Below are 27034 nucleotides of genomic sequence, written 5' to 3'. Positions count from 1 at the left end.
CGCGACTCGCGGCGCCGGCCGTTGCTGGGGTTAAGTTACTGCACCCTCCGGGAGATGGCGGGCCATGTCGGGGTTACCGCCTTCGAGCCACCCTCTCCGCCTGAAAGTCGCCCTCTTTCTCGGCCGGTGTCAAAACGGCAAATGAGATTTGCTGAATGACTGTTTCTTCCAGCCACAGTGCAAGCCACAAAATCAATTATTTCTCTTACCTTTGCTCCCTCCGTGGGAGCCCATAGTGCTAGGAAATACGGCAGCATTGTCAATCGCCCTTGTCTGTCGCTGAGCAACCGAAGGACCAAGCTCAGACTATCAGATGTTCTAAGGAAGCTGTATGCACTCGTGGGTGTTGTACACGAGGGACAAACATCACGTCAGCAGGCTCTTAAGGAAAGGCAATAATCAGCAAAAAACTGCAACTTACCCCATTGGACGCTGATGGAACAGAAGACACTTGAAGGTAAGGTAACACTTCTTTTTTTTTCTGTTCATCTCGAGCACGATCTGGAAAGCTCGGACGAAATTTGTGTTCTCTTTAATTCAGAATGTGGAGATATTTCCTTCACGCATATGAAAGTATAATGCTTCATTATTTAAGCTAGATGGAAAAGTTTAGGGGAAGTAATTAATTCGTTTAGGCTGCACCACTACTAGGTAGCACTGTCAAAACAATGCCATTGCCATCTGATGGCAACACAGCTTGCTGCAGATTAATTTTGCGGCATTTCATAAATGATTAATATCTTATGACTATGGTGACGCTATGAGTAGTTTTATATGTGCAAACATTTGAAACTGCTGCAGGCATTACATTCACCCCTCTCTGCCTCTTTGCTTGGACATGGAGTAAGTAAGGATAAATTAAATTGCTTGTTTTTGAAGTAGTAACAGTTCTGAAGTGTAAAGAAATGATATTAAACAATACAGTGTACATTTTTTTTTTTTCCGAATGTAGTGATTCAACAACGAATTTATTTATTTATTCCTACCTACCTCTGCAATTAGTGTACGTGAGTATTTCATTGGAACTGTTGCAATCGAAACCGAGCTTAATAATTTCATGCGGCCGTTTTCAGTCAGTCCTCCTCGTGCTTTAATTGCTCATTTCCAAGCGTTATTTTAGGTTGCCTGCAAAGTTGTCAGATGAAACACAACCACTGCGACGAAAGGCCATTCCTTGGAGCAGGTAGACGTCAACTGCGGCGGGAAACTGTCGTGGCCAGGAAGATATTCACTGTGTGTGGAAGTTAAGTGAGGATCCGAAGCTGACTTGCCAGCACACGTTGCAGCAGTCACTCGCCAACGGCAGCGGGGTAAGAAAGGGGTGCAAATACGCCGGTTCTCGTCCGATCACCGACGTTGGGCTTGGATGGGTGGCCGCCTCGCCTGGGAGCACAGGGCGCTGTTGGCTAGAATCTATGTTTCTCGTTTTCGGTGCAGCTCGTCATGTTATTTCCTTCGATTCACATCCCCACAAGCTCCTCAAGTGCCGCAAGTCTGCAAGTCCCGAGACGCTACGCTAGACGCTTGCTTCCGGCCCCTCATGTACCATGCCACCGGCGCCAAAGCGTTCGGCTGGCCGATGGCCCCTGTACGCCCGCTCGCGCCACAGCAGTCACTGTGCTTGCAGGGAATGTCGCGCCGCCGAATAACGTTTGGCGCGCAATCCGTTTATGGACAGAGAATGCTAAAAGGGGCCGTTCGACCGTTAATACGGAAATCGTAGCCAAGTTGGATGGCCTGAGCCATCTCGCGGCTGCCGCTGCTATTACGAGCGCGCGTGCCACGCGGTTGAAGAGCAGTGCGCTGGCTCTGGCTTTCGACGCCGTTTCCTAGTGTGTTTTGTCGCTTCTAGTGGAGGCATCATCGGTTATGAGAAGCTGGTAAATTACTCACAGTCAGTACTTATCGTCCAACACGAGGAGAGGCTTTGATTGTAACGGAGATTAGCACCGGGACAGCGCGAACGCAGTCCCGACTACCAAAAATTATGCGCCCGAGTTACTCGCATTTGGAGTAATCGCGGGGGTCAGCTCGACCGAAGTGCAATGGACAAGCCTCACCCCGGAGGAACCGCCTTCATGATCACGGTATCCTCTACGCCAGGTAAGTATGCTTCTCCTCGGCCACAGGCGAATATTTGTAATGCGTCGCGCTATCGTAGTGGAACGAGAACTCTTGACGTTGTCGCATTCGGCGAAGAGCATGGTGCCGTGAATGTACTTGCTTCCTTAGAAACGCGCTGTTGGCCGTCGAGTTAGCAGGCAGACAGGCACAATAACGGCCTTCTGCAGAAAGCGATGCATTTTTCGTGCGGAAGACATCGCGACTCGCGGCGCCGGCCGTTGCTGGGGTTAAGTTACTGCACCCTCCGGGAGATGGCGGGCCATGTCGGGGTTACCGCCTTCGAGCCACCCTCTCCGCCTGAAAGTCGCCCTCTTTCTCGGCCGGTGTCAAAACGGCAAATGAGATTTGCTGAATGACTGTTTCTTCCAGCCACAGTGCAAGCCACAAAATCAATTATTTCTCTTACCTTTGCTCCCTCCGTGGGAGCCCATAGTGCTAGGAAATACGGCAGCATTGTCAATCGCCCTTGTCTGTCGCTGAGCAACCGAAGGACCAAGCTCAGACTATCAGATGTTCTAAGGAAGCTGTATGCACTCGTGGGTGTTGTACACGAGGGACAAACATCACGTCAGCAGGCTCTTAAGGAAAGGCAATAATCAGCAAAAAACTGCAACTTACCCCATTGGACGCTGATGGAACAGAAGACACTTGAAGGTAAGGTAACACTTCTTTTTTTTTCTGTTCATCTCGAGCACGATCTGGAAAGCTCGGACGAAATTTGTGTTCTCTTTAATTCAGAATGTGGAGATATTTCCTTCACGCATATGAAAGTATAATGCTTCATTATTTAAGCTAGATGGAAAAGTTTAGGGGAAGTAATTAATTCGTTTAGGCTGCACCACTACTAGGTAGCACTGTCAAAACAATGCCATTGCCATCTGATGGCAACACAGCTTGCTGCAGATTAATTTTGCGGCATTTCATAAATGATTAATATCTTATGACTATGGTGACGCTATGAGTAGTTTTATATGTGCAAACATTTGAAACTGCTGCAGGCATTACATTCACCCCTCTCTGCCTCTTTGCTTGGACATGGAGTAAGTAAGGATAAATTAAATTGCTTGTTTTTGAAGTAGTAACAGTTCTGAAGTGTAAAGAAATGATATTAAACAATACAGTGTACATTTTTTTTTTTTCCGAATGTAGTGATTCAACAACGAATTTATTTATTTATTCCTACCTACCTCTGCAATTAGTGTACGTGAGTATTTCATTGGAACTGTTGCAATCGAAACCGAGCTTAATAATTTCATGCGGCCGTTTTCAGTCAGTCCTCCTCGTGCTTTAATTGCTCATTTCCAAGCGTTATTTTAGGTTGCCTGCAAAGTTGTCAGATGAAACACAACCACTGCGACGAAAGGCCATTCCTTGGAGCAGGTAGACGTCAACTGCGGCGGGAAACTGTCGTGGCCAGGAAGATATTCACTGTGTGTGGAAGTTAAGTGAGGATCCGAAGCTGACTTGCCAGCACACGTTGCAGCAGTCACTCGCCAACGGCAGCGGGGTAAGAAAGGGGTGCAAATACGCCGGTTCTCGTCCGATCACCGACGTTGGGCTTGGATGGGTGGCCGCCTCGCCTGGGAGCACAGGGCGCTGTTGGCTAGAATCTATGTTTCTCGTTTTCGGTGCAGCTCGTCATGTTATTTCCTTCGATTCACATCCCCACAAGCTCCTCAAGTGCCGCAAGTCTGCAAGTCCCGAGACGCTACGCTAGACGCTTGCTTCCGGCCCCTCATGTACCATGCCACCGGCGCCAAAGCGTTCGGCTGGCCGATGGCCCCTGTACGCCCGCTCGCGCCACAGCAGTCACTGTGCTTGCAGGGAATGTCGCGCCGCCGAATAACGTTTGGCGCGCAATCCGTTTATGGACAGAGAATGCTAAAAGGGGCCGTTCGACCGTTAATACGGAAATCGTAGCCAAGTTGGATGGCCTGAGCCATCTCGCGGCTGCCGCTGCTATTACGAGCGCGCGTGCCACGCGGTTGAAGAGCAGTGCGCTGGCTCTGGCTTTCGACGCCGTTTCCTAGTGTGTTTTGTCGCTTCTAGTGGAGGCATCATCGGTTATGAGAAGCTGGTAAATTACTCACAGTCAGTACTTATCGTCCAACACGAGGAGAGGCTTTGATTGTAACGGAGATTAGCACCGGGACAGCGCGAACGCAGTCCCGACTACCAAAAATTATGCGCCCGAGTTACTCGCATTTGGAGTAATCGCGGGGGTCAGCTCGACCGAAGTGCAATGGACAAGCCTCACCCCGGAGGAACCGCCTTCATGATCACGGTATCCTCTACGCCAGGTAAGTATGCTTCTCCTCGGTTTTTTTTTTTTTTTTTTACTTTATTGTTATTTTAAAGCCTGGACAGCAGGCAGGCTGTCAGCAGCATACTACGCTGCTCTTCAGCCATAGAAGGTACAATCAGCAAAAACAGGAGAAAAACATAAAAGTTACAAAATGGTGGGCAATAAAACAGGAGACACAGAGAAACAAACACGGAGCCGTTCACACTCGACGATAAGCCACACTGCAAACTGTTGAGACGACGCACAAACACTGAAGGAGACGATGGCACTGGTGAACGATGGAGTGTGACGGTAAACACTGAACACTAAACATGACGGCACACACGATACACTGATGGCGGTGATCTCCGGCGCGCGAATGTCCACTGAGCGTGTGCGAGTCCGGGGACCTGCCAAGAGGGCAACAGGGATGAGGAGGGGGAGAGGGGAGGAAAAGAGGATGCCATGGCTTAGGAGACGGGGACAGGAGGATAGGGACAGGGGAGGGGGGGGCCCGGGGGACGAGGGACGAGAAAAGGAGGAGGGAGGGAAAAGGGAGAGAAGGGAGGGAGGGTGCCCCGAGGAGCAAGCACAGGAGGAGGGTGGGAGGATCAAAGTTGGTAGGAGGGGTAGATGGAGGGGAGGAGGGCATCATCAGGGAGGGGGAGCTGGCGGAAGCCACCTTGGGAGAGGGTAAGGAGGGTGGAGAGATGGAGACCGGGTGGGACGTGGGAGTACAGGCGTGGCAGCGGGCGGGGGTGGGAGAGGATCGGGGAGACTAGCGGGTGAGGAGGATCGAGTTTACGGGAGGTGTATAGGATTCGTATCCTTTCGAGGAAGAGGAGGAGGTGGGGGAAGGGGATAAGGTCATACAGGATCCGCGTGGGGGAAGGGAGACGGATGCGATAGGCAAGGCGGAGAGCATGGCGTTCAAGGATTTGGAGGGATTTATAAAAGGAAGGGGGGGCGGAGATCCAGGCGGGATGGGCGTAACAGAGGATAGGGCGGATGAGGGACTTATAGGTGTGGAGGATGGTGGAGGGGTCCAGACCCCACGTTCGGCCGGAAAGGAGCTTGAGGAGACGGAGTCGGGAACGTGCCTTGGCTTGGATTGTCTGGAGATGGGGAGTCCAGGAGAGGCGACGGTCGAGGGTGACGCCAAGGTACTTAAGGGTGGGGGTGAGAGCGATGGGACGGCCATAAACGGTGAGATAGAAATCAAGGAGGCGGAAGGAGGGAGTGGTTTTGCCTACAATGATCGCCTGGGTTTTGGAAGGATTGACCTTGAGCAACCACTGGTTGCACCAAGCGGTGAACCGGTCAAGATGGGATTGGAGAAGGTGTTGGGAGCGTCGCAGGGTGGGGGCAAGGGCAAGGAAGGCGGTGTCATCGGCAAACTGGAGAAGGTGGACGGGGGGTGACGGCGGCGGCATGTCCGCCGTGTACAACAAGTACAGAAGGGGGGAGAGGACGGAGCCTTGGGGCACACCGGCGGAGGGGAAAAAGGTGTAGGAATCGGTGTTATGGATGGTGACATAGGAAGGACGGCGGGAGAGAAAGGAACCGATCAGACGAACATAGTTAGTGGGAAGGGCGAAGGTTTGGAGCTTGAAGAGGAGACCGGAATGCCATACGCGGTCATATGCGCGTTCGAGGTCAAGAGAGAGGAAGATTGCGGAGCGACGGGAATTGAGCTGTTCGGAAAGGAGATGAGTGAGGTGAAGGAGAAGATCGTCAGAAGAGAAGGACGGCCGAAAGCCACACTGGGTAACGGGGAGGAGGCGGTGCTGGCGGAGATGCTGGTGGATGCGGCGGGTGAGGATAGATTCCAGGACCTTGCTGAAGACCGAGGTAAGGCTGATGGGACGGTAGGAGGAGACGGCGGACGGCGGTTTGCCAGGTTTGAGGAACATGAGGATACGGGAGGTTTTCCACAGGTCGGGGTAGTAACCGGTGGACAGGACTACATTGTAGAGCCTGGCCAGGGTGGAGAGAAAAGAGACAGGAGCTTCACGAAGGTGACGGTAGGTGACACGATCGTGACCAGGAGCGGTGTTGCGTTTGGTGCGGAGTGTATTGATGAGATCTTGTGTGGTGATGGGGGCATTAAGGTCCGTGTGTGGAATGTGGTCCAAGTACTGGAAACCAGGAGCGAGGGGAGGGACAGAGGTGTCAGTTCGATCGCGGATATCTGGGAAGAGGGAGTAATCGAACTGGGGATCATCAGGGATGGAAAACACATCGGACAGGTAGGAGGCAAAGTGATTGGCCTTACTAAGGGCGTCAGGGAAGGGGTGATCATCGTGGAGAAGAGGATAGTAGGGGGAGGGTTTAGTTCCGGTAAGGCGACGGAAAGCGGTCCAGAACTTGGACGAGTTTATAGGGAGGGTAGCAGTTAAACGGGTGCATGTCTGTCGCCAGTCCCGGCGTTTCTTGGCCGCGAGCAAATTTCGAATGTGTCGCTGTAGTTGCCGGTGGCGTCGTAGGGTGTCCGGGTCACGCGTGCGGAGGAAGGCACGGTAGAGACGACGGGATTCACGGAGGAGGAGGACGGCCTGTGGTGGTAAGGTAGGACGGTGGGGGTGGATGGCAACAGTAGGGACGTGGGCCTCCACGGCCTCAGACAAGGTCTGCTGGAGAAAGGAGGCGGCATGGGTGACATCATCGGGACGGCGGTAGGCGAGAGGGTGGCTATCGACCTGAGTGGAGAGGGTATCCCGGTAGGCATTCCAGTCGGCACGGGAATAGTCATGGATGTACTTAGGGGGAGGGTCATGACGAGGGTCGGGGCGGGGGCGACGGCCGTCTGAGAGGAGGACAGGGAGATGGTCGCTACCAATAGGCTCCAGGACATCCACCGGAATGCGACCAAGGAGGTTGGGGGAGGAGAGGATAACATCGGGAGTGGAGTTGGATTCGGGACGAGTGTGCTGGGGGATGGGGATGAGGTCGCCTTGAAGGGAGGAGAGGAACCGATGCCACCGCCGTAACTGGGCAGCGGAGCGACTATGGATGTTGAGGTCAGCGGCGATCACATAGGAGGAGAAGGTACGGTCGATGTGGGAGAGGAAGTCGAAAGGAAGAGGGGCGTTGGGGCGGACATAGATGGTGGCACAGGTAATGGTAAGGCCGGGGAAGAAGAGACTAAGGATCAGGTGTTCGGTGGGGTCGGGAAGGAGAGGCTGGAGCCGAACGGGGATCTGGCGGTGGTGGCCAATGGCAACTCCGCCACGCGCAACTGGGAGGGGATTATCGGAGCGGTGGAGGAGATAGGGGGAGGTGTGGATGGAGTGGTGGGGTTGGAGGAAGGTTTCGTTGAGGAGGAAGGCATCCACACGGTGGGTAGCAAGGGTGTGCAGGAAGAGGTTCTTGTTGGCGGGAAGGGAGCGGATATTGTTGAAAAGGATACGATGCTGTCGCGCCATGATAAGGACTTATACGAGGGTGTCAAGGCGGGAGAAGGTGAAATGGGCCTGGTTATTGGAAAAGGTGGCGTACATTTTAAGGTGGAATATGGAACGGGCGGCGAGGGAGATCTGTTGGAGGGTGTGGGGGCGCTGAAAGGGATGGACGTTTTGGAGGACAATGGTGAGGAACCTGGCTTCTCCTCGGCCACAGGCGAATATTTGTAATGCGTCGCGCTATCGTAGTGGAACGAGAACTCTTGACGTTGTCGCATTCGGCGAAGAGCATGGTGCCGTGAATGTACTTGCTTCCTTAGAAACGCGCTGTTGGCCGTCGAGTTAGCAGGCAGACAGGCACAATAACGGCCTTCTGCAGAAAGCGATGCATTTTTCGTGCGGAAGACATCGCGACTCGCGGCGCCGGCCGTTGCTGGGGTTAAGTTACTGCACCCTCCGGGAGATGGCGGGCCATGTCGGGGTTACCGCCTTCGAGCCACCCTCTCCGCCTGAAAGTCGCCCTCTTTCTCGGCCGGTGTCAAAACGGCAAATGAGATTTGCTGAATGACTGTTTCTTCCAGCCACAGTGCAAGCCACAAAATCAATTATTTCTCTTACCTTTGCTCCCTCCGTGGGAGCCCATAGTGCTAGGAAATACGGCAGCATTGTCAATCGCCCTTGTCTGTCGCTGAGCAACCGAAGGACCAAGCTCAGACTATCAGATGTTCTAAGGAAGCTGTATGCACTCGTGGGTGTTGTACACGAGGGACAAACATCACGTCAGCAGGCTCTTAAGGAAAGGCAATAATCAGCAAAAAACTGCAACTTACCCCATTGGACGCTGATGGAACAGAAGACACTTGAAGGTAAGGTAACACTTCTTTTTTTTTTTTTTTCTGTTCATCTCGAGCACGATCTGGAAAGCTCGGACGAAATTTGTGTTCTCTTTAATTCAGAATGTGGAGATATTTCCTTCACGCATATGAAAGTATAATGCTTCATTATTTAAGCTAGATGGAAAAGTTTAGGGGAAGTAATTAATTCGTTTAGGCTGCACCACTACTAGGTAGCACTGTCAAAACAATGCCATTGCCATCTGATGGCAACACAGCTTGCTGCAGATTAATTTTGCGGCATTTCATAAATGATTAATATCTTATGACTATGGTGACGCTATGAGTAGTTTTATATGTGCAAACATTTGAAACTGCTGCAGGCATTACATTCACCCCTCTCTGCCTCTTTGCTTGGACATGGAGTAAGTAAGGATAAATTAAATTGCTTGTTTTTGAAGTAGTAACAGTTCTGAAGTGTAAAGAAATGATATTAAACAATACAGTGTATATTTTTTTTTTCCGAATGTAGTGATTCAACAACGAATTTATTTATTTATTCCTACCTACCTCTGCAATTAGTGTACGTGAGTATTTCATTGGAACTGTTGCAATCGAAACCGAGCTTAATAATTTCATGCGGCCGTTTTCAGTCAGTCCTCCTCGTGCTTTAATTGCTCATTTCCAAGCGTTATTTTAGGTTGCCTGCAAAGTTGTCAGATGAAACACAACCACTGCGACGAAAGGCCATTCCTTGGAGCAGGTAGACGTCAACTGCGGCGGGAAACTGTCGTGGCCAGGAAGATATTCACTGTGTGTGGAAGTTAAGTGAGGATCCGAAGCTGACTTGCCAGCACACGTTGCAGCAGTCACTCGCCAACGGCAGCGGGGTAAGAAAGGGGTGCAAATACGCCGGTTCTCGTCCGATCACCGACGTTGGGCTTGGATGGGTGGCCGCCTCGCCTGGGAGCACAGGGCGCTGTTGGCTAGAATCTATGTTTCTCGTTTTCGGTGCAGCTCGTCATGTTATTTCCTTCGATTCACATCCCCACAAGCTCCTCAAGTGCCGCAAGTCTGCAAGTCCCGAGACGCTACGCTAGACGCTTGCTTCCGGCCCCTCATGTACCATGCCACAGGCGCCAAAGCGTTCGGCTGGCCGATGGCCCCTGTACGCCCGCTCGCGCCACAGCAGTCACTGTGCTTGCAGGGAATGCCGCGCCGCCGAATAACGTTTGGCGCGCAATCCGTTTATGGGCAGAGAATGCTAAAAGGGGCCGTTCGACCGTTAATACGGAAATCGTAGCCAAGTTAGATGGCCTGAGCCATCTCGCGGCTGCCGCTGTTATTACGAGCGCGCGTGCCACGCGGTTGAAGAGCAGTGCGCTGGCTCTGGCTTTCGACGCCGTTTCCTAGTGTGTTTTGTCGCTTCTAGTGGAGGCATCATCGGTTATGAGAAGCTGGTAAATTACTCACAGTCAGTACTTATCGTCCAACACGAGGAGAGGCTTTGATTGTAACGGAGATTAGCACCGGGACAGCGCGAACGCAGTCCCGACTACCAAAAATTATGCGCCCGAGTTACTCGCATTTGGAGTAATCGCGGGGGTCAGCTCGACCGAAGTGCAATGGACAAGCCTCACCCCGGAGGAACCGCCTTCATGATCACGGTATCCTCTACGCCAGGTAAGTATGCTTCTCCTCGGCCACAGGCGAATATTTGTAATGCGTCGCGCTATCGTAGTGGAACGAGAACTCTTGACGTTGTCGCATTCGGCGAAGAGCATGGTGCCGTGAATGTACTTGCTTCCTTAGAAACGCGCTGTTGGCCGTCGAGTTAGCAGGCAGACAGGCACAATAACGGCCTTCTGCAGAAAGCGATGCATTTTTCGTGCGGAAGACATCGCGACTCGCGGCGCCGGCCGTTGCTGGGGTTAAGTTACTGCACCCTCCGGGAGATGGCGGGCCATGTCGGGGTTACCGCCTTCGAGCCACCCTCTCCGCCTGAAAGTCGCCCTCTTTCTCGGCCGGTGTCAAAACGGCAAATGAGATTTGCTGAATGACTGTTTCTTCCAGCCACAGTGCAAGCCACAAAATCAATTATTTCTCTTACCTTTGCTCCCTCCGTGGGAGCCCATAGTGCTAGGAAATACGGCAGCATTGTCAATCGCCCTTGTCTGTCGCTGAGCAACCGAAGGACCAAGCTCAGACTATCAGATGTTCTAAGGAAGCTGTATGCACTCGTGGGTGTTGTACACGAGGGACAAACATCACGTCAGCAGGCTCTTAAGGAAAGGCAATAATCAGCAAAAAACTGCAACTTACCCCATTGGACGCTGATGGAACAGAAGACACTTGAAGGTAAGGTAACACTTCTTTTTTTTTTTTTTTCTGTTCATCTCGAGCACGATCTGGAAAGCTCGGACGAAATTTGTGTTCTCTTTAATTCAGAATGTGGAGATATTTCCTTCACGCATATGAAAGTATAATGCTTCATTATTTAAGCTAGATGGAAAAGTTTAGGGGAAGTAATTAATTCGTTTAGGCTGCACCACTACTAGGTAGCACTGTCAAAACAATGCCATTGCCATCTGATGGCAACACAGCTTGCTGCAGATTAATTTTGCGGCATTTCATAAATGATTAATATCTTATGACTATGGTGACGCTATGAGTAGTTTTATATGTGCAAACATTTGAAACTGCTGCAGGCATTACATTCACCCCTCTCTGCCTCTTTGCTTGGACATGGAGTAAGTAAGGATAAATTAAATTGCTTGTTTTTGAAGTAGTAACAGTTCTGAAGTGTAAAGAAATGATATTAAACAATACAGTGTATATTTTTTTTTTCCGAATGTAGTGATTCAACAACGAATTTATTTATTTATTCCTACCTACCTCTGCAATTAGTGTACGTGAGTATTTCATTGGAACTGTTGCAATCGAAACCGAGCTTAATAATTTCATGCGGCCGTTTTCAGTCAGTCCTCCTCGTGCTTTAATTGCTCATTTCCAAGCGTTATTTTAGGTTGCCTGCAAAGTTGTCAGATGAAACACAACCACTGCGACGAAAGGCCATTCCTTGGAGCAGGTAGACGTCAACTGCGGCGGGAAACTGTCGTGGCCAGGAAGATATTCACTGTGTGTGGAAGTTAAGTGAGGATCCGAAGCTGACTTGCCAGCACACGTTGCAGCAGTCACTCGCCAACGGCAGCGGGGTAAGAAAGGGGTGCAAATACGCCGGTTCTCGTCCGATCACCGACGTTGGGCTTGGATGGGTGGCCGCCTCGCCTGGGAGCACAGGGCGCTGTTGGCTAGAATCTATGTTTCTCGTTTTCGGTGCAGCTCGTCATGTTATTTCCTTCGATTCACATCCCCACAAGCTCCTCAAGTGCCGCAAGTCTGCAAGTCCCGAGACGCTACGCTAGACGCTTGCTTCCGGCCCCTCATGTACCATGCCACAGGCGCCAAAGCGTTCGGCTGGCCGATGGCCCCTGTACGCCCGCTCGCGCCACAGCAGTCACTGTGCTTGCAGGGAATGCCGCGCCGCCGAATAACGTTTGGCGCGCAATCCGTTTATGGGCAGAGAATGCTAAAAGGGGCCGTTCGACCGTTAATACGGAAATCGTAGCCAAGTTAGATGGCCTGAGCCATCTCGCGGCTGCCGCTGTTATTACGAGCGCGCGTGCCACGCGGTTGAAGAGCAGTGCGCTGGCTCTGGCTTTCGACGCCGTTTCCTAGTGTGTTTTGTCGCTTCTAGTGGAGGCATCATCGGTTATGAGAAGCTGGTAAATTACTCACAGTCAGTACTTATCGTCCAACACGAGGAGAGGCTTTGATTGTAACGGAGATTAGCACCGGGACAGCGCGAACGCAGTCCCGACTACCAAAAATTATGCGCCCGAGTTACTCGCATTTGGAGTAATCGCGGGGGTCAGCTCGACCGAAGTGCAATGGACAAGCCTCACCCCGGAGGAACCGCCTTCATGATCACGGTATCCTCTACGCCAGGTAAGTATGCTTCTCCTCGGCCACAGGCGAATATTTGTAATGCGTCGCGCTATCGTAGTGGAACGAGAACTCTTGACGTTGTCGCATTCGGCGAAGAGCATGGTGCCGTGAATGTACTTGCTTCCTTAGAAACGCGCTGTTGGCCGTCGAGTTAGCAGGCAGACAGGCACAATAACGGCCTTCTGCAGAAAGCGATGCATTTTTCGTGCGGAAGACATCGCGACTCGCGGCGCCGGCCGTTGCTGGGGTTAAGTTACTGCACCCTCCGGGAGATGGCGGGCCATGTCGGGGTTACCGCCTTCGAGCCACCCTCTCCGCCTGAAAGTCGCCCTCTTTCTCGGCCGGTGTCAAAACGGCAAATGAGATTTGCTGAATGACTGTTTCTTCCAGCCACAGTGCAAGCCACAAAATCAATTATTTCTCTTACCTTTGCTCCCTCCGTGGGAGCCCATAGTGCTAGGAAATACGGCAGCATTGTCAATCGCCCTTGTCTGTCGCTGAGCAACCGAAGGACCAAGCTCAGACTATCAGATGTTCTAAGGAAGCTGTATGCACTCGTGGGTGTTGTACACGAGGGACAAACATCACGTCAGCAGGCTCTTAAGGAAAGGCAATAATCAGCAAAAAACTGCAACTTACCCCATTGGACGCTGATGGAACAGAAGACACTTGAAGGTAAGGTAACACTTCTTTTTTTTTTTTTTCTGTTCATCTCGAGCACGATCTGGAAAGCTCGGACGAAATTTGTGTTCTCTTTAATTCAGAATGTGGAGATATTTCCTTCACGCATATGAAAGTATAATGCTTCATTATTTAAGCTAGATGGAAAAGTTTAGGGGAAGTAATTAATTCGTTTAGGCTGCACCACTACTAGGTAGCACTGTCAAAACAATGCCATTGCCATCTGATGGCAACACAGCTTGCTGCAGATTAATTTTGCGGCATTTCATAAATGATTAATATCTTATGACTATGGTGACGCTATGAGTAGTTTTATATGTGCAAACATTTGAAACTGCTGCAGGCATTACATTCACCCCTCTCTGCCTCTTTGCTTGGACATGGAGTAAGTAAGGATAAATTAAATTGCTTGTTTTTGAAGTAGTAACAGTTCTGAAGTGTAAAGAAATGATATTAAACAATACAGTGTATATTTTTTTTTTCCGAATGTAGTGATTCAACAACGAATTTATTTATTTATTCCTACCTACCTCTGCAATTAGTGTACGTGAGTATTTCATTGGAACTGTTGCAATCGAAACCGAGCTTAATAATTTCATGCGGCCGTTTTCAGTCAGTCCTCCTCGTGCTTTAATTGCTCATTTCCAAGCGTTATTTTAGGTTGCCTGCAAAGTTGTCAGATGAAACACAACCACTGCGACGAAAGGCCATTCCTTGGAGCAGGTAGACGTCAACTGCGGCGGGAAACTGTCGTGGCCAGGAAGATATTCACTGTGTGTGGAAGTTAAGTGAGGATCCGAAGCTGACTTGCCAGCACACGTTGCAGCAGTCACTCGCCAACGGCAGCGGGGTAAGAAAGGGGTGCAAATACGCCGGTTCTCGTCCGATCACCGACGTTGGGCTTGGATGGGTGGCCGCCTCGCCTGGGAGCACAGGGCGCTGTTGGCTAGAATCTATGTTTCTCGTTTTCGGTGCAGCTCGTCATGTTATTTCCTTCGATTCACATCCCCACAAGCTCCTCAAGTGCCGCAAGTCTGCAAGTCCCGAGACGCTACGCTAGACGCTTGCTTCCGGCCCCTCATGTACCATGCCACAGGCGCCAAAGCGTTCGGCTGGCCGATGGCCCCTGTACGCCCGCTCGCGCCACAGCAGTCACTGTGCTTGCAGGGAATGCCGCGCCGCCGAATAACGTTTGGCGCGCAATCCGTTTATGGGCAGAGAATGCTAAAAGGGGCCGTTCGACCGTTAATACGGAAATCGTAGCCAAGTTAGATGGCCTGAGCCATCTCGCGGCTGCCGCTGTTATTACGAGCGCGCGTGCCACGCGGTTGAAGAGCAGTGCGCTGGCTCTGGCTTTCGACGCCGTTTCCTAGTGTGTTTTGTCGCTTCTAGTGGAGGCATCATCGGTTATGAGAAGCTGGTAAATTACTCACAGTCAGTACTTATCGTCCAACACGAGGAGAGGCTTTGATTGTAACGGAGATTAGCACCGGGACAGCGCGAACGCAGTCCCGACTACCAAAAATTATGCGCCCGAGTTACTCGCATTTGGAGTAATCGCGGGGGTCAGCTCGACCGAAGTGCAATGGACAAGCCTCACCCCGGAGGAACCGCCTTCATGATCACGGTATCCTCTACGCCAGGTAAGTATGCTTCTCCTCGGCCACAGGCGAATATTTGTAATGCGTCGCGCTATCGTAGTGGAACGAGAACTCTTGACGTTGTCGCATTCGGCGAAGAGCATGGTGCCGTGAATGTACTTGCTTCCTTAGAAACGCGCTGTTGGCCGTCGAGTTAGCAGGCAGACAGGCACAATAACGGCCTTCTGCAGAAAGCGATGCATTTTTCGTGCGGAAGACATCGCGACTCGCGGCGCCGGCCGTTGCTGGGGTTAAGTTACTGCACCCTCCGGGAGATGGCGGGCCATGTCGGGGTTACCGCCTTCGAGCCACCCTCTCCGCCTGAAAGTCGCCCTCTTTCTCGGCCGGTGTCAAAACGGCAAATGAGATTTGCTGAATGACTGTTTCTTCCAGCCACAGTGCAAGCCACAAAATCAATTATTTCTCTTACCTTTGCTCCCTCCGTGGGAGCCCATAGTGCTAGGAAATACGGCAGCATTGTCAATCGCCCTTGTCTGTCGCTGAGCAACCGAAGGACCAAGCTCAGACTATCAGATGTTCTAAGGAAGCTGTATGCACTCGTGGGTGTTGTACACGAGGGACAAACATCACGTCAGCAGGCTCTTAAGGAAAGGCAATAATCAGCAAAAAACTGCAACTTACCCCATTGGACGCTGATGGAACAGAAGACACTTGAAGGTAAGGTAACACTTCTTTTTTTTTTTTTTCTGTTCATCTCGAGCACGATCTGGAAAGCTCGGACGAAATTTGTGTTCTCTTTAATTCAGAATGTGGAGATATTTCCTTCACGCATATGAAAGTATAATGCTTCATTATTTAAGCTAGATGGAAAAGTTTAGGGGAAGTAATTAATTCGTTTAGGCTGCACCACTACTAGGTAGCACTGTCAAAACAATGCCATTGCCATCTGATGGCAACACAGCTTGCTGCAGATTAATTTTGCGGCATTTCATAAATGATTAATATCTTATGACTATGGTGACGCTATGAGTAGTTTTATATGTGCAAACATTTGAAACTGCTGCAGGCATTACATTCACCCCTCTCTGCCTCTTTGCTTGGACATGGAGTAAGTAAGGATAAATTAAATTGCTTGTTTTTGAAGTAGTAACAGTTCTGAAGTGTAAAGAAATGATATTAAACAATACAGTGTATATTTTTTTTTTCCGAATGTAGTGATTCAACAACGAATTTATTTATTTATTCCTACCTACCTCTGCAATTAGTGTACGTGAGTATTTCATTGGAACTGTTGCAATCGAAACCGAGCTTAATAATTTCATGCGGCCGTTTTCAGTCAGTCCTCCTCGTGCTTTAATTGCTCATTTCCAAGCGTTATTTTAGGTTGCCTGCAAAGTTGTCAGATGAAACACAACCACTGCGACGAAAGGCCATTCCTTGGAGCAGGTAGACGTCAACTGCGGCGGGAAACTGTCGTGGCCAGGAAGATATTCACTGTGTGTGGAAGTTAAGTGAGGATCCGAAGCTGACTTGCCAGCACACGTTGCAGCAGTCACTCGCCAACGGCAGCGGGGTAAGAAAGGGGTGCAAATACGCCGGTTCTCGTCCGATCACCGACGTTGGGCTTGGATGGGTGGCCGCCTCGCCTGGGAGCACAGGGCGCTGTTGGCTAGAATCTATGTTTCTCGTTTTCGGTGCAGCTCGTCATGTTATTTCCTTCGATTCACATCCCCACAAGCTCCTCAAGTGCCGCAAGTCTGCAAGTCCCGAGACGCTACGCTAGACGCTTGCTTCCGGCCCCTCATGTACCATGCCACAGGCGCCAAAGCGTTCGGCTGGCCGATGGCCCCTGTACGCCCGCTCGCGCCACAGCAGTCACTGTGCTTGCAGGGAATGCCGCGCCGCCGAATAACGTTTGGCGCGCAATCCGTTTATGGGCAGAGAATGCTAAAAGGGGCCGTTCGACCGTTAATACGGAAATCGTAGCCAAGTTAGATGGCCTGAGCCATCTCGCGGCTGCCGCTGTTATTACGAGCGCGCGTGCCACGCGGTTGAAGAGCAGTGCGCTGGCTCTGGCTTTCGACGCCGTTTCCTAGTGTGTTTTGTCGCTTCTAGTGGAGGCATCATCGGTTATGAGAAGCTGGTAAATTACTCACAGTCAGTACTTATCGTCCAACACGAGGAGAGGCTTTGATTGTAACGGAGATTAGCACCGGGACAGCGCGAACGCAGTCCCGACTACCAAAAATTATGCGCCCGAGTTACTCGCATTTGGAGTAATCGCGGGGGTCAGCTCGACCGAAGTGCAATGGACAAGCCTCACCCCGGAGGAACCGCCTTCATGATCACGGTATCCTCTACGCCAGGTAAGTATGCTTCTCCTCGGCCACAGGCGAATATTTGTAATGCGTCGCGCTATCGTAGTGGAACGAGAACTCTTGACGTTGTCGCATTCGGCGAAGAGCATGGTGCCGTGAATGTACTTGCTTCCTTAGAAACGCGCTGTTGGCCGTCGAGTTAGCAGGCAGACAGGCACAATAACGGCCTTCTGCAGAAAGCGATGCATTTTTCGTGCGGAAGACATCGCGACTCGCGGCGCCGGCCGTTGCTGGGGTTAAGTTACTGCACCCTCCGGGAGATGGCGGGCCATGTCGGGGTTACCGCCTTCGAGCCACCCTCTCCGCCTGAAAGTCGCCCTCTTTCTCGGCCGGTGTCAAAACGGCAAATGAGATTTGCTGAATGACTGTTTCTTCCAGCCACAGTGCAAGCCACAAAATCAATTATTTCTCTTACCTTTGCTCCCTCCGTGGGAGCCCATAGTGCTAGGAAATACGGCAGCATTGTCAATCGCCCTTGTCTGTCGCTGAGCAACCGAAGGACCAAGCTCAGACTATCAGATGTTCTAAGGAAGCTGTATGCACTCGTGGGTGTTGTACACGAGGGACAAACATCACGTCAGCAGGCTCTTAAGGAAAGGCAATAATCAGCAAAAAACTGCAACTTACCCCATTGGACGCTGATGGAACAGAAGACACTTGAAGGTAAGGTAACACTTCTTTTTTTTTTTTTTTCTGTTCATCTCGAGCACGATCTGGAAAGCTCGGACGAAATTTGTGTTCTCTTTAATTCAGAATGTGGAGATATTTCCTTCACGCATATGAAAGTATAATGCTTCATTATTTAAGCTAGATGGAAAAGTTTAGGGGAAGTAATTAATTCGTTTAGGCTGCACCACTACTAGGTAGCACTGTCAAAACAATGCCATTGCCATCTGATGGCAACACAGCTTGCTGCAGATTAATTTTGCGGCATTTCATAAATGATTAATATCTTATGACTATGGTGACGCTATGAGTAGTTTTATATGTGCAAACATTTGAAACTGCTGCAGGCATTACATTCACCCCTCTCTGCCTCTTTGCTTGGACATGGAGTAAGTAAGGATAAATTAAATTGCTTGTTTTTGAAGTAGTAACAGTTCTGAAGTGTAAAGAAATGATATTAAACAATACAGTGTATATTTTTTTTTTCCGAATGTAGTGATTCAACAACGAATTTATTTATTTATTCCTACCTACCTCTGCAATTAGTGTACGTGAGTATTTCATTGGAACTGTTGCAATCGAAACCGAGCTTAATAATTTCATGCGGCCGTTTTCAGTCAGTCCTCCTCGTGCTTTAATTGCTCATTTCCAAGCGTTATTTTAGGTTGCCTGCAAAGTTGTCAGATGAAACACAACCACTGCGACGAAAGGCCATTCCTTGGAGCAGGTAGACGTCAACTGCGGCGGGAAACTGTCGTGGCCAGGAAGATATTCACTGTGTGTGGAAGTTAAGTGAGGATCCGAAGCTGACTTGCCAGCACACGTTGCAGCAGTCACTCGCCAACGGCAGCGGGGTAAGAAAGGGGTGCAAATACGCCGGTTCTCGTCCGATCACCGACGTTGGGCTTGGATGGGTGGCCGCCTCGCCTGGGAGCACAGGGCGCTGTTGGCTAGAATCTATGTTTCTCGTTTTCGGTGCAGCTCGTCATGTTATTTCCTTCGATTCACATCCCCACAAGCTCCTCAAGTGCCGCAAGTCTGCAAGTCCCGAGACGCTACGCTAGACGCTTGCTTCCGGCCCCTCATGTACCATGCCACAGGCGCCAAAGCGTTCGGCTGGCCGATGGCCCCTGTACGCCCGCTCGCGCCACAGCAGTCACTGTGCTTGCAGGGAATGCCGCGCCGCCGAATAACGTTTGGCGCGCAATCCGTTTATGGGCAGAGAATGCTAAAAGGGGCCGTTCGACCGTTAATACGGAAATCGTAGCCAAGTTAGATGGCCTGAGCCATCTCGCGGCTGCCGCTGTTATTACGAGCGCGCGTGCCACGCGGTTGAAGAGCAGTGCGCTGGCTCTGGCTTTCGACGCCGTTTCCTAGTGTGTTTTGTCGCTTCTAGTGGAGGCATCATCGGTTATGAGAAGCTGGTAAATTACTCACAGTCAGTACTTATCGTCCAACACGAGGAGAGGCTTTGATTGTAACGGAGATTAGCACCGGGACAGCGCGAACGCAGTCCCGACTACCAAAAATTATGCGCCCGAGTTACTCGCATTTGGAGTAATCGCGGGGGTCAGCTCGACCGAAGTGCAATGGACAAGCCTCACCCCGGAGGAACCGCCTTCATGATCACGGTATCCTCTACGCCAGGTAAGTATGCTTCTCCTCGGCCACAGGCGAATATTTGTAATGCGTCGCGCTATCGTAGTGGAACGAGAACTCTTGACGTTGTCGCATTCGGCGAAGAGCATGGTGCCGTGAATGTACTTGCTTCCTTAGAAACGCGCTGTTGGCCGTCGAGTTAGCAGGCAGACAGGCACAATAACGGCCTTCTGCAGAAAGCGATGCATTTTTCGTGCGGAAGACATCGCGACTCGCGGCGCCGGCCGTTGCTGGGGTTAAGTTACTGCACCCTCCGGGAGATGGCGGGCCATGTCGGGGTTACCGCCTTCGAGCCACCCTCTCCGCCTGAAAGTCGCCCTCTTTCTCGGCCGGTGTCAAAACGGCAAATGAGATTTGCTGAATGACTGTTTCTTCCAGCCACAGTGCAAGCCACAAAATCAATTATTTCTCTTACCTTTGCTCCCTCCGTGGGAGCCCATAGTGCTAGGAAATACGGCAGCATTGTCAATCGCCCTTGTCTGTCGCTGAGCAACCGAAGGACCAAGCTCAGACTATCAGATGTTCTAAGGAAGCTGTATGCACTCGTGGGTGTTGTACACGAGGGACAAACATCACGTCAGCAGGCTCTTAAGGAAAGGCAATAATCAGCAAAAAACTGCAACTTACCCCATTGGACGCTGATGGAACAGAAGACACTTGAAGGTAAGGTAACACTTCTTTTTTTTTTTTTTCTGTTCATCTCGAGCACGATCTGGAAAGCTCGGACGAAATTTGTGTTCTCTTTAATTCAGAATGTGGAGATATTTCCTTCACGCATATGAAAGTATAATGCTTCATTATTTAAGCTAGATGGAAAAGTTTAGGGGAAGTAATTAATTCGTTTAGGCTGCACCACTACTAGGTAGCACTGTCAAAACAATGCCATTGCCATCTGATGGCAACACAGCTTGCTGCAGATTAATTTTGCGGCATTTCATAAATGATTAATATCTTATGACTATGGTGACGCTATGAGTAGTTTTATATGTGCAAACATTTGAAACTGCTGCAGGCATTACATTCACCCCTCTCTGCCTCTTTGCTTGGACATGGAGTAAGTAAGGATAAATTAAATTGCTTGTTTTTGAAGTAGTAACAGTTCTGAAGTGTAAAGAAATGATATTAAACAATACAGTGTATATTTTTTTTTTCCGAATGTAGTGATTCAACAACGAATTTATTTATTTATTCCTACCTACCTCTGCAATTAGTGTACGTGAGTATTTCATTGGAACTGTTGCAATCGAAACCGAGCTTAATAATTTCATGCGGCCGTTTTCAGTCAGTCCTCCTCGTGCTTTAATTGCTCATTTCCAAGCGTTATTTTAGGTTGCCTGCAAAGTTGTCAGATGAAACACAACCACTGCGACGAAAGGCCATTCCTTGGAGCAGGTAGACGTCAACTGCGGCGGGAAACTGTCGTGGCCAGGAAGATATTCACTGTGTGTGGAAGTTAAGTGAGGATCCGAAGCTGACTTGCCAGCACACGTTGCAGCAGTCACTCGCCAACGGCAGCGGGGTAAGAAAGGGGTGCAAATACGCCGGTTCTCGTCCGATCACCGACGTTGGGCTTGGATGGGTGGCCGCCTCGCCTGGGAGCACAGGGCGCTGTTGGCTAGAATCTATGTTTCTCGTTTTCGGTGCAGCTCGTCATGTTATTTCCTTCGATTCACATCCCCACAAGCTCCTCAAGTGCCGCAAGTCTGCAAGTCCCGAGACGCTACGCTAGACGCTTGCTTCCGGCCCCTCATGTACCATGCCACAGGCGCCAAAGCGTTCGGCTGGCCGATGGCCCCTGTACGCCCGCTCGCGCCACAGCAGTCACTGTGCTTGCAGGGAATGCCGCGCCGCCGAATAACGTTTGGCGCGCAATCCGTTTATGGGCAGAGAATGCTAAAAGGGGCCGTTCGACCGTTAATACGGAAATCGTAGCCAAGTTAGATGGCCTGAGCCATCTCGCGGCTGCCGCTGTTATTACGAGCGCGCGTGCCACGCGGTTGAAGAGCAGTGCGCTGGCTCTGGCTTTCGACGCCGTTTCCTAGTGTGTTTTGTCGCTTCTAGTGGAGGCATCATCGGTTATGAGAAGCTGGTAAATTACTCACAGTCAGTACTTATCGTCCAACACGAGGAGAGGCTTTGATTGTAACGGAGATTAGCACCGGGACAGCGCGAACGCAGTCCCGACTACCAAAAATTATGCGCCCGAGTTACTCGCATTTGGAGTAATCGCGGGGGTCAGCTCGACCGAAGTGCAATGGACAAGCCTCACCCCGGAGGAACCGCCTTCATGATCACGGTATCCTCTACGCCAGGTAAGTATGCTTCTCCTCGGCCACAGGCGAATATTTGTAATGCGTCGCGCTATCGTAGTGGAACGAGAACTCTTGACGTTGTCGCATTCGGCGAAGAGCATGGTGCCGTGAATGTACTTGCTTCCTTAGAAACGCGCTGTTGGCCGTCGAGTTAGCAGGCAGACAGGCACAATAACGGCCTTCTGCAGAAAGCGATGCATTTTTCGTGCGGAAGACATCGCGACTCGCGGCGCCGGCCGTTGCTGGGGTTAAGTTACTGCACCCTCCGGGAGATGGCGGGCCATGTCGGGGTTACCGCCTTCGAGCCACCCTCTCCGCCTGAAAGTCGCCCTCTTTCTCGGCCGGTGTCAAAACGGCAAATGAGATTTGCTGAATGACTGTTTCTTCCAGCCACAGTGCAAGCCACAAAATCAATTATTTCTCTTACCTTTGCTCCCTCCGTGGGAGCCCATAGTGCTAGGAAATACGGCAGCATTGTCAATCGCCCTTGTCTGTCGCTGAGCAACCGAAGGACCAAGCTCAGACTATCAGATGTTCTAAGGAAGCTGTATGCACTCGTGGGTGTTGTACACGAGGGACAAACATCACGTCAGCAGGCTCTTAAGGAAAGGCAATAATCAGCAAAAAACTGCAACTTACCCCATTGGACGCTGATGGAACAGAAGACACTTGAAGGTAAGGTAACACTTCTTTTTTTTTTTTTTTCTGTTCATCTCGAGCACGATCTGGAAAGCTCGGACGAAATTTGTGTTCTCTTTAATTCAGAATGTGGAGATATTTCCTTCACGCATATGAAAGTATAATGCTTCATTATTTAAGCTAGATGGAAAAGTTTAGGGGAAGTAATTAATTCGTTTAGGCTGCACCACTACTAGGTAGCACTGTCAAAACAATGCCATTGCCATCTGATGGCAACACAGCTTGCTGCAGATTAATTTTGCGGCATTTCATAAATGATTAATATCTTATGACTATGGTGACGCTATGAGTAGTTTTATATGTGCAAACATTTGAAACTGCTGCAGGCATTACATTCACCCCTCTCTGCCTCTTTGCTTGGACATGGAGTAAGTAAGGATAAATTAAATTGCTTGTTTTTGAAGTAGTAACAGTTCTGAAGTGTAAAGAAATGATATTAAACAATACAGTGTATATTTTTTTTTTCCGAATGTAGTGATTCAACAACGAATTTATTTATTTATTCCTACCTACCTCTGCAATTAGTGTACGTGAGTATTTCATTGGAACTGTTGCAATCGAAACCGAGCTTAATAATTTCATGCGGCCGTTTTCAGTCAGTCCTCCTCGTGCTTTAATTGCTCATTTCCAAGCGTTATTTTAGGTTGCCTGCAAAGTTGTCAGATGAAACACAACCACTGCGACGAAAGGCCATTCCTTGGAGCAGGTAGACGTCAACTGCGGCGGGAAACTGTCGTGGCCAGGAAGATATTCACTGTGTGTGGAAGTTAAGTGAGGATCCGAAGCTGACTTGCCAGCACACGTTGCAGCAGTCACTCGCCAACGGCAGCGGGGTAAGAAAGGGGTGCAAATACGCCGGTTCTCGTCCGATCACCGACGTTGGGCTTGGATGGGTGGCCGCCTCGCCTGGGAGCACAGGGCGCTGTTGGCTAGAATCTATGTTTCTCGTTTTCGGTGCAGCTCGTCATGTTATTTCCTTCGATTCACATCCCCACAAGCTCCTCAAGTGCCGCAAGTCTGCAAGTCCCGAGACGCTACGCTAGACGCTTGCTTCCGGCCCCTCATGTACCATGCCACAGGCGCCAAAGCGTTCGGCTGGCCGATGGCCCCTGTACGCCCGCTCGCGCCACAGCAGTCACTGTGCTTGCAGGGAATGCCGCGCCGCCGAATAACGTTTGGCGCGCAATCCGTTTATGGGCAGAGAATGCTAAAAGGGGCCGTTCGACCGTTAATACGGAAATCGTAGCCAAGTTAGATGGCCTGAGCCATCTCGCGGCTGCCGCTGTTATTACGAGCGCGCGTGCCACGCGGTTGAAGAGCAGTGCGCTGGCTCTGGCTTTCGACGCCGTTTCCTAGTGTGTTTTGTCGCTTCTAGTGGAGGCATCATCGGTTATGAGAAGCTGGTAAATTACTCACAGTCAGTACTTATCGTCCAACACGAGGAGAGGCTTTGATTGTAACGGAGATTAGCACCGGGACAGCGCGAACGCAGTCCCGACTACCAAAAATTATGCGCCCGAGTTACTCGCATTTGGAGTAATCGCGGGGGTCAGCTCGACCGAAGTGCAATGGACAAGCCTCACCCCGGAGGAACCGCCTTCATGATCACGGTATCCTCTACGCCAGGTAAGTATGCTTCTCCTCGGCCACAGGCGAATATTTGTAATGCGTCGCGCTATCGTAGTGGAACGAGAACTCTTGACGTTGTCGCATTCGGCGAAGAGCATGGTGCCGTGAATGTACTTGCTTCCTTAGAAACGCGCTGTTGGCCGTCGAGTTAGCAGGCAGACAGGCACAATAACGGCCTTCTGCAGAAAGCGATGCATTTTTCGTGCGGAAGACATCGCGACTCGCGGCGCCGGCCGTTGCTGGGGTTAAGTTACTGCACCCTCCGGGAGATGGCGGGCCATGTCGGGGTTACCGCCTTCGAGCCACCCTCTCCGCCTGAAAGTCGCCCTCTTTCTCGGCCGGTGTCAAAACGGCAAATGAGATTTGCTGAATGACTGTTTCTTCCAGCCACAGTGCAAGCCACAAAATCAATTATTTCTCTTACCTTTGCTCCCTCCGTGGGAGCCCATAGTGCTAGGAAATACGGCAGCATTGTCAATCGCCCTTGTCTGTCGCTGAGCAACCGAAGGACCAAGCTCAGACTATCAGATGTTCTAAGGAAGCTGTATGCACTCGTGGGTGTTGTACACGAGGGACAAACATCACGTCAGCAGGCTCTTAAGGAAAGGCAATAATCAGCAAAAAACTGCAACTTACCCCATTGGACGCTGATGGAACAGAAGACACTTGAAGGTAAGGTAACACTTCTTTTTTTTTTTTTTTCTGTTCATCTCGAGCACGATCTGGAAAGCTCGGACGAAATTTGTGTTCTCTTTAATTCAGAATGTGGAGATATTTCCTTCACGCATATGAAAGTATAATGCTTCATTATTTAAGCTAGATGGAAAAGTTTAGGGGAAGTAATTAATTCGTTTAGGCTGCACCACTACTAGGTAGCACTGTCAAAACAATGCCATTGCCATCTGATGGCAACACAGCTTGCTGCAGATTAATTTTGCGGCATTTCATAAATGATTAATATCTTATGACTATGGTGACGCTATGAGTAGTTTTATATGTGCAAACATTTGAAACTGCTGCAGGCATTACATTCACCCCTCTCTGCCTCTTTGCTTGGACATGGAGTAAGTAAGGATAAATTAAATTGCTTGTTTTTGAAGTAGTAACAGTTCTGAAGTGTAAAGAAATGATATTAAACAATACAGTGTATATTTTTTTTTTCCGAATGTAGTGATTCAACAACGAATTTATTTATTTATTCCTACCTACCTCTGCAATTAGTGTACGTGAGTATTTCATTGGAACTGTTGCAATCGAAACCGAGCTTAATAATTTCATGCGGCCGTTTTCAGTCAGTCCTCCTCGTGCTTTAATTGCTCATTTCCAAGCGTTATTTTAGGTTGCCTGCAAAGTTGTCAGATGAAACACAACCACTGCGACGAAAGGCCATTCCTTGGAGCAGGTAGACGTCAACTGCGGCGGGAAACTGTCGTGGCCAGGAAGATATTCACTGTGTGTGGAAGTTAAGTGAGGATCCGAAGCTGACTTGCCAGCACACGTTGCAGCAGTCACTCGCCAACGGCAGCGGGGTAAGAAAGGGGTGCAAATACGCCGGTTCTCGTCCGATCACCGACGTTGGGCTTGGATGGTGTGGCCGCCTCGCCTGGGAGCACAGGGCGCTGTTGGCTAGAATCTATGTTTCTCGTTTTCGGTGCAGCTCGTCATGTTATTTCCTTCGATTCACATCCCCACAAGCTCCTCAAGTGCCGCAAGTCTGCAAGTCCCGAGACGCTACGCTAGACGCTTGCTTCCGGCCCCTCATGTACCATGCCACAGGCGCCAAAGCGTTCGGCTGGCCGATGGCCCCTGTACGCCCGCTCGCGCCACAGCAGTCACTGTGCTTGCAGGGAATGCCGCGCCGCCGAATAACGTTTGGCGCGCAATCCGTTTATGGGCAGAGAATGCTAAAAGGGGCCGTTCGACCGTTAATACGGAAATCGTAGCCAAGTTAGATGGCCTGAGCCATCTCGCGGCTGCCGCTGTTATTACGAGCGCGCGTGCCACGCGGTTGAAGAGCAGTGCGCTGGCTCTGGCTTTCGACGCCGTTTCCTAGTGTGTTTTGTCGCTTCTAGTGGAGGCATCATCGGTTATGAGAAGCTGGTAAATTACTCACAGTCAGTACTTATCGTCCAACACGAGGAGAGGCTTTGATTGTAACGGAGATTAGCACCGGGACAGCGCGAACGCAGTCCCGACTACCAAAAATTATGCGCCCGAGTTACTCGCATTTGGAGTAATCGCGGGGGTCAGCTCGACCGAAGTGCAATGGACAAGCCTCACCCCGGAGGAACCGCCTTCATGATCACGGTATCCTCTACGCCAGGTAAGTATGCTTCTCCTCGGCCACAGGCGAATATTTGTAATGCGTCGCGCTATCGTAGTGGAACGAGAACTCTTGACGTTGTCGCATTCGGCGAAGAGCATGGTGCCGTGAATGTACTTGCTTCCTTAGAAACGCGCTGTTGGCCGTCGAGTTAGCAGGCAGACAGGCACAATAACGGCCTTCTGCAGAAAGCGATGCATTTTTCGTGCGGAAGACATCGCGACTCGCGGCGCCGGCCGTTGCTGGGGTTAAGTTACTGCACCCTCCGGGAGATGGCGGGCCATGTCGGGGTTACCGCCTTCGAGCCACCCTCTCCGCCTGAAAGTCGCCCTCTTTCTCGGCCGGTGTCAAAACGGCAAATGAGATTTGCTGAATGACTGTTTCTTCCAGCCACAGTGCAAGCCACAAAATCAATTATTTCTCTTACCTTTGCTCC

At 50.5% G+C, this 27034-nt stretch overlaps 10 non-coding genes across 10 annotated transcripts; all 10 read right to left on the bottom strand.

Moving 5' to 3' along the window:
• Nucleotides 1-1949: 1949 nt before the first annotated feature.
• Nucleotides 1950-2111, bottom strand: LOC124748939. The gene has a single exon (XR_007011715.1). It is a non-coding gene; the product is annotated as a U1 spliceosomal RNA (small nuclear RNA).
• Nucleotides 2112-4270: 2159 nt separating this feature from the next.
• On the bottom strand, nt 4271-4432 carry LOC124748938. Its single transcript, XR_007011714.1, has one exon. It is a non-coding gene; the product is annotated as a U1 spliceosomal RNA (small nuclear RNA).
• Nucleotides 4433-10171: 5739 nt separating this feature from the next.
• Nucleotides 10172-10333, bottom strand: LOC124748937. The gene has a single exon (XR_007011713.1). It is a non-coding gene; the product is annotated as a U1 spliceosomal RNA (small nuclear RNA).
• Nucleotides 10334-12496: 2163 nt separating this feature from the next.
• Nucleotides 12497-12658, bottom strand: LOC124748936. The gene has a single exon (XR_007011712.1). It is a non-coding gene; the product is annotated as a U1 spliceosomal RNA (small nuclear RNA).
• Nucleotides 12659-14820: 2162 nt separating this feature from the next.
• LOC124748934 lies at nt 14821-14982 on the bottom strand. The gene has a single exon (XR_007011711.1). It is a non-coding gene; the product is annotated as a U1 spliceosomal RNA (small nuclear RNA).
• A 2162-nt stretch (nt 14983-17144) lies between these two features.
• On the bottom strand, nt 17145-17306 carry LOC124748955. The gene has a single exon (XR_007011729.1). It is a non-coding gene; the product is annotated as a U1 spliceosomal RNA (small nuclear RNA).
• Nucleotides 17307-19469: 2163 nt separating this feature from the next.
• On the bottom strand, nt 19470-19631 carry LOC124748954. Its single transcript, XR_007011728.1, has one exon. It is a non-coding gene; the product is annotated as a U1 spliceosomal RNA (small nuclear RNA).
• Nucleotides 19632-21793: 2162 nt separating this feature from the next.
• LOC124748953 lies at nt 21794-21955 on the bottom strand. The gene has a single exon (XR_007011727.1). It is a non-coding gene; the product is annotated as a U1 spliceosomal RNA (small nuclear RNA).
• Nucleotides 21956-24118: 2163 nt separating this feature from the next.
• Nucleotides 24119-24280, bottom strand: LOC124748945. The gene has a single exon (XR_007011721.1). It is a non-coding gene; the product is annotated as a U1 spliceosomal RNA (small nuclear RNA).
• Nucleotides 24281-26444: 2164 nt separating this feature from the next.
• On the bottom strand, nt 26445-26606 carry LOC124748933. Its single transcript, XR_007011710.1, has one exon. It is a non-coding gene; the product is annotated as a U1 spliceosomal RNA (small nuclear RNA).
• Nucleotides 26607-27034: the final 428 nt, after the last annotated feature.

Source organism: Schistocerca piceifrons, unplaced genomic scaffold (assembly GCF_021461385.2).
Source record: "Schistocerca piceifrons isolate TAMUIC-IGC-003096 unplaced genomic scaffold, iqSchPice1.1 HiC_scaffold_423, whole genome shotgun sequence".
NCBI classification, from domain to species: domain Eukaryota; kingdom Metazoa; phylum Arthropoda; class Insecta; order Orthoptera; family Acrididae; genus Schistocerca; species Schistocerca piceifrons.
The sequence above is the reverse complement of the archived record's forward strand: the minus strand, read 5'-3'. Positions and strand labels throughout refer to the sequence as shown.